This window comes from Dipodomys merriami, unplaced genomic scaffold, assembly GCF_024711535.1.
Source record: "Dipodomys merriami isolate MVZ:Mamm:240054 unplaced genomic scaffold, mDipMer1.0.p SCAF_7, whole genome shotgun sequence".
NCBI classification, from domain to species: Eukaryota; Metazoa; Chordata; class Mammalia; order Rodentia; family Heteromyidae; genus Dipodomys; species Dipodomys merriami.
The window spans coordinates 7806845-7821964 of NW_027206290.1; the positions used below are offsets into that span (position 1 = coordinate 7806845).

General features: G+C 38.1%; 1 protein-coding gene across 5 annotated transcripts in view; it reads right to left on the minus strand.

The window, feature by feature from the left end:
- Positions 1-15120, minus strand: part of Zzz3 (zinc finger ZZ-type containing 3) — an 80078-nt gene that overhangs the window by 48459 nt on the left and 16499 nt on the right. For 4 of the 5 annotated variants that reach the window (XM_070007326.1, XM_070007325.1, XM_070007329.1 and 1 more), the window contains exons 2-3: positions 2861-2994; positions 933-1086 (exon numbers count right to left, since the gene is read on the minus strand). The gene's annotated coding sequence lies outside the window, so the exon portion shown is untranslated. The remainder of the gene's footprint in view (positions 1-932; positions 1087-2860; positions 2995-15120) is intronic. The other variant, XM_070007328.1, reaches the window with a different exon arrangement.

Genomic DNA, 15120 nt, shown 5'->3' on the forward strand with positions numbered 1-15120 from the left:
GAAAAGAAAAAAAGAACAAGAGCAAATGAGAAGTATAACCAATGTAATTGTTTCTATTTGTCTACAACATAAACTGTTTTACATGTTCAACAATTCTTACACACAATTCATTTAAAACACTGTATCTACAAAGTGAACAGAAGAGTAAAACTTGAGGACCTACCCTAACAATCCATCTTTTTTTTTTTTTTTTTTTTTTTTTGGGTCCAGTCGTGGGGCCTGAACTCTGGGTCTGGGCGCTGTCCCTCAGCTCTTCAGCTCAAGGCTAGTGCTCTTCCACTTGAGCCACAGCACCACTTCCGGCTTTTTTGCTTATGTGGTGCTGAGGAATCGAACCCAGGGCCTCATGCATGCAAGGCAAACGCTCTACCACTGAGCCACCTTCCCAGCCCCCCCTAACAATCCATCTTAAGATTCTTAACAGTCACCTCTTTGAAGTGTGGAAATTTTATGTCATTCCATATAAAAGGATTTTGAATGAATACATACTTTAAAAGATAAGTGAAGAGAAAGAAAAGAGAAGTCAAGAAATTAAGCCCCATGAAATGCCTAGGCTCTCAGACAGACTAAATGGTCTAGAAATTCCAGCATATTTTATCATTTTATTTATCCCTTTGTCAGGTAAAATATGTCATTCCTAGCCCAATCCCTAAAGCTCCACATTCCTATAAAAACAGCCTACAAAATTTTCCACATAGAGAAATAAGCATGGTAAAATAATAAGTCTCCCACCCAAGAAAGAAACAGAGAATGAACAACAGAAATGAAAGGGGAAGGGGAAGGGAAGGGAGAGTGAGGGGGGGAGGGAGACAGAGAAAAAGTGGGAGAGAAAGGGAGGGAGGGATGGAGGGAGGGAGGGAGGGAGGGAGGGAGGGAGGGATGAAACCAAAAATATATAATCTTCTTCACTACTGCAAAACTAAATAACTTACCTGTACAACCAAAGATCTATCATTGTGGAAATCTTATCTCTTTTCCTTATATCCTGAAGGAGTTGCAGCTATGATCTATAATAGAGTTTAAGCGTCAGGGTTTCAGACACACAGCTTCAGCCATGGAGAATACTAGAACCTCTCAACTTCCTTTCTTTAAAATAAAATAATAAAAAAATTAAAGAAGGAAATTAACTTATGCTAGTAGGTTTATTCCTAAGATTAAAGGACATAGCGAGTAACAGAATTTCTTCATTGGCATTCCTTGGTAGCTACTGTTCAGGGATAAGAAACTGAAATAGGATTTTTAGAAGCCCATAAAAATAATAAGTTTCAAAAAAAAAGCTTAAAATAAACCAAATCTGGGGCTGGGAAGTTGACTCAGTGGTAGAGCGCTTGCCTTGTATGCCTGAGACCCTGGGTTCGATTCTTCAGCACCATATAAGAAAAAAGAAAAAAGCTGGAAGTGGCGCTGTGGCTCAGTGGTAGAGCGCTAGCCTTGAGCTGAAGAGCTGAGGGACAGCCCCCAGGCCCACAGTTCAGGCCCCACAACCGGACCAAATAAATAAATAAATAAATAAATAAATAAATAAATAAACCAAATCCTTACAACTCAATTATTACTCTGAGTCAAAATATGTCAGTTCTTTATTATTTTTAAGTGATCTAAAAAGTGATTATTTTTATAAGGTTTCTCACAACAAAATTTCTATTTTTTCCAACGGTACAGTCCAAGAAGACAAAAACTGGGTGCTAAATAATTAAACCCACTTAAGTAATATACACCAAAGAAGCAAGTCTCTTGTTTTAACAGGATAAAATTTTGTTACTTACTGAAGTCATATAAGACTCAATTATTGAAAGGCATTTCTATCATTTTAGCATATGGATTTCCAATATGGACAAAAATAACAAAGAGTTCCTGGATTCAGTGCCCAGTTAGGAAGATATTTTAATTAGCCTAATTATATTATTGATATAGTTTCACTAATTTATTGTGATACCTTTTCTAAGAATGAGTGACACTGGCTAAATGAACACGGAGCACCAGAAAACAAGGCCAAGAGATATCTATAATGGAAAGTGCACTTCACAATAAGCATGCAACAATATATTCTAAAAGGGCTATTATTTTCAGTGAAGGACTGAAATTTAAAGATTGGTGAGATTCTCAAACCTTAAAAATTACGATTACAGCCTACTAGAAAGATTATCATCAAATGATGTAGTTACAAGTACTCTACGTAATGATATAACATATCAAGTACTTACTACTTGAGCCACAAACCCATCCTTTTGTGTTTAAGTTTGTTTTTTCTCAAATAGGATCTCAAGCTAACTTTGCCTAGGGTGGTCTCAGACATAATCCTCCTGTCTCCACCTCCCAAGGAGCACCACCATTTCCAGTCACTTATTTACCAATATGTTTTAATAAGTTCTAAATTGAAGATAAGCACAACAAAAACATGATCCTATGACTTGAAAATTCACTCTTTTTGTGCCAAAAATCCCAACTGACAATTTCTTCCCAGCAAACCCCCAAATCTTTCACAAACTAGGTAAAACATTAAATTTATTGCTTTATGATGGTAACAGCACTCATCAAAAGCAAAAAAGATAGAATCCACAACTTAAGTGTTGGTGAACATACATGGATATGCCCATTCTAGCACTCTACTAAATTCTAGCGAGGCAATTACATATTTTGAACAAGGTTTAGTATAGGAACACAATCCACTATGATACCTGCCAAGTAAGAATTTCTTCAGCTGTGTACACAGGAAAACTGATACTGCTGAATTCTACAGTATTAAAACAAAAAAGATCCTGCAGACTGAAAAGCCAGATAAACTGAAAAAGAAATGTCAGTCAATTATTTCTAACTACATCTTACTTGGCCTTATTCAAGGTTATATATTTTTTCTTACCTTGTAAAAAGTGTTTCACCTAGCATTTGGTTCCCATCTGTATTTATATGTCATCACTGTTAATGTCCATGTTACACTGAGACTTCAGATATTAATTATTGATATGGTTGTACTAGCACAACTTGGTTTGGTATCTGTGAAGGGAAAATACAATATAGTCACTATAGCTGTTACTATTTACCGATCTGTGGAAAAAAACTGTATTTAAACACTTGTATGTAGCACACTTCATTTTATAACACATTTCACAAATAATTTCTTACATTTAAACATGCTCTTCAACAGATGATTTGTTAACCTTACATTGCAAAGTACTAACAAATTCTCAAAATTTAATTAATTATAAATTAAAATTCCTTCAAATCAGAGAGTTCCTTAGATTCCTTTACCTCCAACACAGACATATCTCATTTTCTGGAACTATACCCAGATATTAAAAAGTACTTTGGGGCTCCCAGCCACTGACCCGAACCTTGCGGATCTTGAGGTCACGTGCACTTGGGAACCTGGGCATGCCCAAATAAAACCCTCTTGCTTTTGAAAAAAAATAAAATAAAATAAAAAAATAAAAAGTACTTTGGGGCTGGGAAGGTGGCTCAGTGGTAAATGCTTGCCTTGTATGCATGAGGCCCTGGGTTTGATTCCTCAGCACCACATAAGAAGAAAAAATCAGAAGTGGCATTGTGGCTCAAGTGGTAGAGCTAGCCTTGAGCTGAAGAGCTGAGGGACAGTGCCCAGGCCCAGAGTTCAGGCCCCATGACTGGCAAAAAAAAAAAAGGTACCTTGGTATCTTATGACAATATGAAGAAATTAATCTATAATGCTTATGAATGAAGTAAGATTATGACTTTCCCTTAAATGACTTTAATCTTTCTGTAGGTATATGTAAAATAATAACTTGAGGGGCTGGGAATGTGGGTTAGTGGTAGAATGCTTGCCTCGCATGCATGAAGCTCTGGGTTCGATTCCTCAATACCACATAACCAGAAAAGACCGAAGTGGTGCTATGTCTCAAGTGGTAGAGTGTTAGCCTAGAGCAAAATAAGCTCAGGGGCATTGCCCAAGCCCTTAGTTCAAACCCCAGGACTGGCAAAAATAAAATAAAATAAAATAACTTGAGAGCTGGGTGCTGGTTGCTCACGCCTGTAATCTTAGATGTACTCAGGAGGAGATCTGAGGATCATGGTTCAAATCCAGGCAAGACAAGAAAGGTAGTAAGACTCTTATCTCCAATTAACCACCAAAAGCTGAAAGTGGAACTGTAGCTCAACATGGCAGACTAGTTTTAGTGCTCAAACTAGCCTTAAGCACTAAAGCTCAGGGACAGTGCCCAGATTCTGAGTTCAAACCCAGGATCAGCATATACACAAAAAAGAAAAAACTTGAGGGGCTAGGGAGATTGCTCAGCTTAAGACGTATGCTTAGCATATGCAAGTCCCTGAGGTCAATAACCAACCTGTCAAATTAAAAAAAAAAAAAAAAAAAAGCCTGGCATGGTGGCATGTGCCCACTACTTGGAAGGTAGAGATAGGAAAATCTCAATTCAAGGCTAACCTGGGCAAAACTAGTACAGGCCTTACTTACAAACAAGTTAAGTACTAAGGATATGGCTCAAGTAATGGAGTACAGCTACATAAAAATTCTTAAAAATAAACTTTAAAACATGAACTTGATTACTGATCTTAAGTCTGAAAAATATATACAGTGTAGCTCTGATTATGACAATAAATAGTATATAAAAGTTACAAAACTTAGTTTCCAGGTTCAGTGGCAGGTGCATGAAGTCCCAGCTTCAACAGCTAGAGCTAAGGATCACTTGAACCCAGTACTTAGAAGCCAGCCTGGGCAATGTAGCAAGACCTCATTACCAAAAACAAAATCAAAACAAAAACTCATAAAAAAAAAATTTAAGCATTTCAACTAACTCATCAATGGCTTATCAAAAGAAATGTATCTTTATTCATATCTATCACATAAAGAAACTTATATTCTAAAATTATTCACTATGATGTAGCACACCAAATTCCTACAAGATAAAAGGAGTAAGAATCTTTATGAGCCCATGTCTTACACCTGTAATCCCAACTCAGCAAGAGGCTGAGATCTGAAGATTGAAGTTCAAAGCCAGATCAATCAAGAGGCAATCCACGAGACTCTTATCTCCAATTAATCACTCACACAAAAAGCCATAAGTGGGGCTGTGGCTCAAATGACAGATAGCTGACTATCCTTGAGCAGAAAAAGGAAGGATTGGTGCCCAGGACCTAAGTTCAAGTCACACACACACACACACACACACACACACACACATGCATGCACGCACGCACACACAAACTATAAGAACTTAAGTAATATTATAAAAAAATTAACCCAAATCTAAATAAGCCTAAATCTGATGATTGTCATTACTTCTTTTACAACAAGAAAGCAACCAAACTAGCCAAAACCCTCACAGCACCTGCATTGTCCTCTTATCACTCACTCACTACACATTCCAAACTTAAGCATTCCACAGAAATGCTATAAGCTTTCTGGAGCAGATAAACTACATTGCATTATGACTAATTACAAGTATATTTTTCATCTAAATTAGGTAACTGTAGCAACTTAGTTCTCTAGTCTTAAAAACTCAGCTACTCAGTTTCTTTAAAAGTATGTAAAATGGAAAATAAAATTAAGTCCTATTCCTAAACCCTTTTTATTTTGTTTACTCTTTGCTACAGAGCTTTGCTTGTTTTCCCATACTAATAAAATTCACTGACAATTCAAGCATTCAACAGCAAATCTAAAAACCAATCTTCACTGAAAAGAATTATTTTTCTACTACTTGCAGCTAACACTGGTACTACTGTGTTAACTAGGATCTCAGATTCACAGCACATATGAAGGCCCTTGAAAAAGACTACAGAAATTTCCACAGAAAGTATTACCAGTTACAGTCATAAAGCAGATGTAACCCTCATACTATAAAAAATAAAGCCCTATATCCAAATATGACCCATTTTGTAGAATTTTAAAAGAGCTTGAAAAAAATTCAATTATATTATATATTCATAGTAACTAATTTGTCAGTCATCACTGAAAAATAACTAGTGCAGTATACTGGTTTTAAAGAAATGAGACATTCAGGCATTGCTTCATTTTATCCAAGACAGAAACACTTTTCCTAGACAGTATTTCAGTTAGTTATTATAAAAAGTTGAACCTAATTTTTATTTTATATAAAACATGACCATAGAAGAGTGTGTTTTCTGGTTCCCTAAATTGGTCATTACCAGAGGTTCAGTTTCTTGTGTATCTATTACAAATTTTCTAAATAAGCTTACTTCATAGTCAACAGGAAGATAATAAGATGAATATGAACTGTCATCAATAATGAACTCATGGCTGGTAGCTCACACCTGTAATCCTAGCTACTGAGAATGGAGGATCATTATCATAGTTGGAAGGCAGCCCAGGCAGGAAATTCTGTAAGACTGTTAACTCCAAACAACACCAAAAAGCCAGAAAGGGAAGTTGCTTAAGTGATAGAGCACCAGCTTTTAGTGAAAAAAGATAAGGGAAAGCACCCAAGCCCTCAGTTCTAACCCCAGTACTAGCACATACACACAAAAATAATCAACTAATTATAAGCCACTCTGTTCATCTTCATTTATTCATCCATAAAAATAATCCTATTCCCTATTTATGACCTCAGAGGATTACTGAGAAGTTCAGAAGTGATCATCTCTCTCTAGGACTCTGTTGCATATTGGTTATCAATCTGTACTGTGTGGTAAGAAATTCCTAAAGTCAACTGTCCCAGAAATTCAGTTTTAGCTGATATGGGCATATACATACAAATCTTGATTTTAAATAAGAAATTTTGCACTGGGCTCTACTCAGGAGGCTGATACTGAGGATCACTGTTTGCAGCCAGCTGGAAGAGGAAAGTCAATGAGGCTCTTATATCCAATATCCAATAGGCACTGAGTTCAAGCCACAGTACCAGAATGCGCACGCACACACACACGCGCGCGCACACGCGCGCGCACACACACACACACACACACACACACACACACACACACACACACACACACACACACACACACACACACACACACACACACTACCTTTTGTTTAATTGAATGTAGGGGATGTGCAAGGTTCTGAGTTTCAAGCCCTGGTATGGGTACTAAACAAAAAAACATAAATAGCTAAATAAATAACCAACAAATCAACACAGAGAGGAACTGATAGTGTGGCTCATGTGGTAGAGTATTTGCTTAGCAAGTTTGAGGTCCTGAGTTCAAACCCTAGTACCATGAGAGAAAGAGATGGGGGGTGATGGGGGGTTGGGGGGCGGGCAGGCAGGCAGGCAGGCAGAGACAGAGACAGAGACAGAGAGGAAGAAAGAGAAAGACAGAGACAGAGAGACACAGAAAGGGACAGAGACAGAGAATATATTTACTGTCTCTCTACAATATGAACTCTGGTCAGCATCGGTAGAACAGCATCATACATATCTGGTTTCCTCCATCTTATCCAACCCATGAGCCACACTGTGTTGCAACTCTATCTAATCAGACCAGCAGTCTCATACTTCAAACTTTTTAGTGATTCATTATGGAAAAAACCTTCAAGATCTAGCCCCATATGAAATTCTCCAGTTCTATCTTTACTAACAACTCATCAATGCCTCCAATCTCAAACTACTCTCAGCAAAGAAAATCTCAATCCACCTTTTCCTCGGTTTCATAAGTATTATTGTTAGTATATATTAAGCACTTAGTATGTTAAGATCCTTATCACAATTACTATTAAAAACCTAGTTTACTTGATGAGAACAATGAGAACTCACCTTATCCACAATCACTCACTTCTCACCTTCTCTAGGAAATTTTCTTAAGAGTTTCTTCTGTGTGTCACCCTTATCCTTATAGCTCTCCCTCAGGATCACATTATAGCAAAGCCTTCTCAGAATACCACCAGTGTATGAGAGACTCCGGGTCTTCCTATTTTATCACTGAGTGGTATGATAAATATGGTTCATTTGTTGATCAACAAATGAACTGCAACAGCTATACACTTAAGATGTGAACACTCCATAACAGGCAGAAAACACTATTATCTCATTTAATGCAGAAACACTTTGTGACAACTAGTCCTAATATTTTTATTCTAGTGATTAAATACTGAAGCAATTTCCAGGCCTCAATGTTCATTGGTATTCAAATAGAAATAGGAGTTTAGGAAGTCTTACAACCATAATAAACAGGTCGTTTTAATTTCCTGGTTTGTAGCTATATTCAGGAGAGCTGAGATTAAAGAAAATGACTTCTGTATAATATAATTTTAAATATAATCTGCACTTTCAAAGCCACTGGAAAATGGCTGCAAAGACAACAAAATAAAACGAAGTAATAATAAAATGACAGTATTATTTCTAAAATTTATCTTAAAACAGAGATCTAGTAAATTGGCAGAGTTTTTGTTTGGCTTTGCTTTGCCAGTACACTCCTAATAGCTTGGTTAGCTCTCTGGGCTAGCACTCTACCACTGAGCCACACTTCCTCTTCCAGGTTTTTTGTGCTTCACTGGAGAAAAGAATCTCATGGACTTTTCTGAGCTGGCGTCAAATCTCATTCCTCAGATCTCAACCTTCTGAGTACCTAAGATTATAGGCTGAGCCCCCTGCACCTAACAAAATGTTTTTAAAAAAGCAAAAATAACTAACACATATTATTAACAAGTACTATATTATTAGAACAAACACATAAATACAAGAATGAATTCTATGGCATAAAGTGCAGCTCTAATCCAGAATGCTTGCCTAGCATGCCTACAGCCCTGTGTAACATACTCAGCAACACACACATACACATATACACATACACACATGTACATACAACTATAGTAAAAATTGCTATTGCTATGTAAATACCCAAAATCAAGAAAATTTAAACCAATAATTACGAGCATATACATACAAATAAACCAAATTAGGCACTAGCACTACTGATTGTTACTGATTGTCCCTTCTCTCCCTCCCCCCTTCCCCTATTCCTCCTTTCCTGTCCTAGGGCTTGAACAAGAGGCTCAGCATTGTCCAGGAGCTTCTTTTGCCCAAGGCTAGCACTCTACCACTTGGGCGACAGCACTACTTCCAGCTTTTTCTATTTATGTGGTACCGAGGAATCAAACCCAGGACATGCTAGGCAAGCACTCTACCACTAAGCCACATTCCCAGCCCTTTGTCCCTTTATTTAACACATTCCAGGATTCAATAGTAGAACCATATCCCCCCAGTACTGTGATTGGGAGGATTCAAATATGTCTGGATTCAAATATGGCTGGAATATGTCTTCTTATTCTCCCTACACAAACTATTCTACAAAGACTGAATTCTAAAAGTGGACTCATTAAATAGCACTAAGTAAAAATTTTATTTGAGTGTTCAATAGCAATAGAGGAAAATGGGAAAGGCCACCACAGACAAGGTAAACTGAGAATACTTTAGAGTTCTCTCCATTATTTTTTCCAAATTCAAAATGTATTGTCACTAAGAGAAAGAATCTGCAGTTCTCAAACTCCAAAAACACTAGATATTTTTAGGTCCTCAGATTCTGCATCATAAAACTTCATACAGAAATATTTAAGGCTAGCCGGTGCTGGTGGCTCATACCTGTAATCCTAGCTACTTATAAGGCTGAGATCTGAGGATCGCGGTTCAAAGCCAACCTAAAAGGAAAAGTCCGTGAGATTCTCATCTCCAATAAATCACTAGAAAACCAGAAGTGGCGCTGTGGCTCAAGTGGTAGAGCACTCATGAAGAGCGCAGGGACAGCACCCAAGCCCAGAGTTCAAGTCCCACGACCGACCAAAAAAAAAGAAAAAGAAAAAAGAAATATTTAAGGCTAGGTATTTTTCTTTCATTTCTGGTTTATGGGACTTATCCTTGGCTATGTTTATAGTTTTCATTTTTCAGCTTGAAGTAAATTCCTTATACAGAATCAAATCACAGCAATTTTTCTTTTAAAGACCTAAACTCTAAGTCAATCTCTAATCATCTAGAATCTAGGAGTCTAGTAGTTTATAAACAAACCATTAACTGTTCTTGATTATACATCAATAGAATGTGTTTATTTCTGCAGTACATTTCTGGCTTATTGAGCAAAATAAATGAAACTAGGAAGATTAAGTTGAAAGTGATTTGAAAACAAAGGAATGTACAAAACTCAGTCTGAACAATTGTGTAAAGAGAGAGACTAGATACAATGGCTAACACCTACAACTTCTATTTTAAAAGGGGGGGGGGGGGGAGACTGGAAATGTGCCTTAGTGGTAGAATGCTTGCCTAGCATGCATGAAGCCTCGGGTTCAATTCCTCAGTATCACACAGAAGCCCCGGGTTCGATTCCTCAGTATCACATAAACAGAAATACCTGGAAATGGTGTTGTGGCACAAGTGGCAGCGTGCTAGCCTTGAGCAAAAGACTCAGGGACAGTGTTGAGCCTCTGAGCTCAAACCCCAGGGCTAGCAAAAAAAGAAAGAAAGAAAGAAAGAAAGAAAGAAAGAAAGAAAGAAAGAAAGAAAGAAAGAAAGAAAGAAAGAAAGAAAGAAAGAAAGAAAGAAAGAAAGAGAGAGAGAGAGAGAGAGAAAGAGAGAGAGAAAGAGAGAGAGAAAGAGAGAGAGAAAGAGAGAGAGAAAGAAAGAGAGAAAGAAAGAGAGAAAGAAAGAGAGAAAGAAAGAGAGAGAGAGAAAGAGAGAGAAAGAGAGAGAGAAAGAGAGAGAAAGAGAGAGAGAAAGAGAGAGAGAAAGAGAGAGAAAGAGAGAGAGAAAGAGAGAGAGAAAGAGAGAGAGAAAGAGAGAAAGAGAGAAAGAGAGAAAGAGAGAAAGAGAGAAAGAGAGAAAGAGAGAAAGAGAGAAAGAGAGAAAGAGAGAAAGAGAGGAAAGAGAGAAAGAGAGAGAGAGAGAAAGAAAGAGAGAGAGAAAGAAAGAAAGAAAGAAAGAAAGAAAGAAAGAAAGAAAGAAAGAAAGAAAGAAAGAGATGAACCAATCCATCTATCTAGATTATCTGTACTAAAAGCTGTGTGTGTGGGTGCACACACATGCACACATCTCACACACACACACACGCACGCATGCACACATCACACACACACACACACACACACACACACACACACACACACACACACACACACACACACACACACACACACACACACACACACACACACACACACACACACACACACACACACACCATTTCCGGGTTTTTTTTTTCTGATTAATTATTTGGAGATAAGAGTCTCATGGACTTTCCTGCCTGGGTTGGCTATGAACCTTGATCCTCAGATCTCAGCCTCCTAAGTAGCTGGGATTACAGAAGTGAGCCACCAGTATAAAAGCATATTTTGAGAAAAGAAATCTAGTATTCTGGCTAGGTGCCCATGGCTCATCACTGTAATCCTAAATACTCAGAAAACTGAGATCTGAGAATCTGGGAACCTGGTAGGTAAGTGAACCTCTTATCTCCAATTAACCATCAAAAAGCCAGAAGTGGAGCTGTGATTCAAGAGGTAGTGTCAGCTTTGGGTGAAAAGGGTAAAGGGCAGTGCACAGGCCCTGAGTTCAAGCCCCTATATTGGCACAAAAAGAAGAGAGGGAAGGGGTGGAGTAGAGGAGGGGATCAAAGAGCAAGGAAGGAAGGAAGGGAGGGAAGGAAGGAGGAAGAGAGGGTTTAGTAGTACTCTTGGGGAGGAGGGGAGGGGAGGAGCCCATAGACTAGGTTCCAAATAACCCTTTACTTGTGTGACCTTGAACAATTAACCTGCCAATCGTTCTTTAATAGAAGGAAAACATCCCTATCATACACAGTTGTCCAGAAAATTAAATGAAGCATACTAGTCCTGGCTGGTGGTACCAACCTGCAATCCCAGCACTGGGGGAGGCAGGAGAATTGAAGTTCCTGGCCAGCCTGGGATATAGAATAAGACTCTACCTTGAAAATAAAAAACTGGGCCTGGGAAGCTGGCTCAGTGGTAGAGTGCTTGCGTCACATGCATGAGGCCCTGGGTTCAATTCCTCAGCACCACATAAACAGAAAAAGCCGGAAGTGGAGCTGTGGCTCAAGTGGTAGAGTGCTAGCCTTGAGCTGAAGAGCTGAGGGACAGGACCCAGGCCCGGGGTTCAAGCCCCAGGACCAACCTAAATAAATAAATAATAAAAGATAAAAAAATAAAAATCATATACAAATCAATGAATTTTTTCATGACTAATACTAACCCCACTTTTCAGATGAGAAAGCTGAGGCTTGTAAGTTAAATATTTTACCCAACAATGACAAAGGGAGTGAAATAGCAAACACAGATTCCTAATCACTCTATGTACTTTCTCATTACATTTTCACAGTAATCTAAATTAGACAGGCAAGCATCACTTACATGAAACCAACTCCACGAATGCTAATAATCACACAACTAACAGAGCCAGACTTGATCTTACATCTTAAACTATACTTCAACCCATGACACTAGTGGTAATAATTCTACGGTAATAATACATGGCATTATGGTAATAATTCAATAAACACTTTGAGTGAAGAACTTTTTCCAGAAGCAAATAAGATACACTTGAAAAACAGATGATTCATGATTTATGGTACTTCCTACCAGTAGCTGACAATATTCAAAGAGAAGTTAAAATATATATATATATGTATGTATTTACTTGCAAATATTCAAAACAACCTTCCACTATTTGTACCTTTGAATAGAACCCAGTGCTAATGAGAAGCAGAAGAGAAGATACCTGGCTAGGGGTGTGACTCTTTCCTATGGTATGTTTCTTGTTGATGAATGACATTTTTCTTTGTGAGTCATGCTGTGTCCTTCCCTATTTTTACTCATACAGAGGAAATGGTAACTATTATCTCTAGAAGTGTAAGGCAGCAATAAGGCCTTAAAAATGAAAAGTACCTGATGTTTATAAATCACCCAATCTATACTTTTTTGATATAGCTACCTGAATGGACTAAGATGGTAGCTAATGAGACAGCCAAACAGACAGTCTTGGGAAACTAAAAAACAAGAGTGAAATTACCAGTGCCAAGCAACAAAAGGAAGCAGAGCTCCAAAAGAACATTATTTAAACATTCTGAATTAGCTTTCTGATGACTATACATACCCTGGACTTTCCAGTTTCCAAAGTCAAAAAAATCATTTATTAACTGATAACTTAAAAGAAATAGGGCTTGGGCTGGGAAGGTGGCTCAGTGGTAGAACGCTTGCCTTGCATGCCTGAGGCCCTGGGTTGGATTCCTCAGCACCGCATAAGCAAAAAGAAAAAAGCCGGAAGTGGCGCTGTGGCTCAAGTGGTAGAGCGCTATAGCCTTGAGCTGAAGAGCTGAGGGACAGCGCCCAGGCCCAGAGTTCAGGCCCCACAACCAGACCCCCCCCCAAAAAAAGAAAAGAAATAGGGCTGGGATATAGTTAGAAGGAGAAGGAGAGGAAGAGAGGGAGAGGAGGGGAATTAAGGAAGGGAGAAAGAAGAGGAGGAGAGAGGGAAACAGGGAGGGGAAGGGAGGAGTGAAAGAAAAGGAAAAACGGGTGAAAGAGTAAGAGGGAGAAGGGGAGAAAGAGAAAAAGGGGTCAGGGGAAAAAGGGGAAGAGGAGGAGAGGGAAATGGAAAGAGAGAAATGGGGAAAAAATATATAAATAATCCAATGCATGTACCAATGAACTTGCTTAATTCTACAACACCTAACATAGAAATATGATGTCTGAATTAACGGGTTCATTTCAATGTACATTAATTAAGAATATACTGTGTCCTATGCACTTATCATTAAGATACAATCTCAGCTCTGTACAACTATTCAACTTCAATATTTGCAAAAAAGCATAACTAATTGTTTTGAGTATATATGCACATACTGGTCCTGAGGCTTGAACTCAGGGGTTATGCTGTCTCTTAGCTTTTTTCACTAGCTGGCACTCCACCACACTCCATTTCCAGCTTTCTGCTGGTTAACTGCAGATAAGGTTTGGTTTTAATCAGCTTGCAGCTTTCCTTACTAAAGCTATCTTTTATAGATAGCTTAATTGTATATATTTTGAAAAGGTTTACAAAAATATGGTTCTTAACCTCTTGCTTTAAAATATTAAAAGTAACCCTTACATTTACAGAAATTTTAAAATCAAATTCAATAATTCTGTAGTCATCTTGAATTTATCAACTAGATTTAGAAAAAAAAAGCTAATTTTCCATATTTTATCCAACTTCTGACTTTAGTATTATTCACTCTCAGCTATATGGGAGGCAGAGATGAGAGGATCCAGGTGCCTGGCGAGTCTGGGCAAAAGTTAAAAAGACCCTACCTCAAAAAACAAACTGGAAATGGTTATATATAACTAATCATTGATAGGTGGAAGCAAGAGACTTACAAGTTCAAGGGTACATGGCATGACTGTATCTCAAAAAAATAAACAAGAATGGTTTTTCAATTCAATCTTGCATCTGTCAAGCATGCACTTTTACTGCTGATCCATACCTCCAGCCCATTTTTTGCTGGTAATTTCTGGGATTGGACCTTTCTTCTCGCCAGGCCCCTGCCTGCATTAAGGCTTCTCTTTGTAGGTAAGACAATAGGCACACCTACCTCCTACAGCAATTCATTAAGAAAGGGGCCTAAGGAACTTTTCTTCCTAGGCTGGCCTCAAACGATGATTCTTCTAATATCCTAAGTAGCTAGAATTACAGTTGTGAGCCACCACAGCTAAGAATGCTTTTTTATGTCAGTTTTCTTTTAAGCTAGTCATAGGTAATGATCATTTGGTCCTTTTGAAAAGTTGACTTCTAAGAATTTGCAGTGGTTTTTATCAACAATAATAAAGAACAAGACTAGGAAAATTTTTTAAAATACATTAAAGTAAGATTAAAAAGTCATAATGAGCAGGGAGGGCACCAGTGTCTCCCACCCTAGCTATTAAAGAGACCTAGATCTGAGGATCACAATGCAACGTCAGCCTAGTCAGGAAAGTCCATGAGATATTATCTCCAATAAACCATCAAAAAGCTAGAAGTGGAACTGTGGCTCAGGTGGCAGAGCACTAGTCTTAAGTTAAAAAGCTTAGGGACAGCACCCAGGCCCTGTGTTCAAGCCCCAGGACTAGCACAAATCAAACAACAACAAAAATACAAATAAAAGTCCTAATGAATTAGGGATATTTGACCATTCTTCTCATAGGGGACAGTCTTTCCATAAATAACT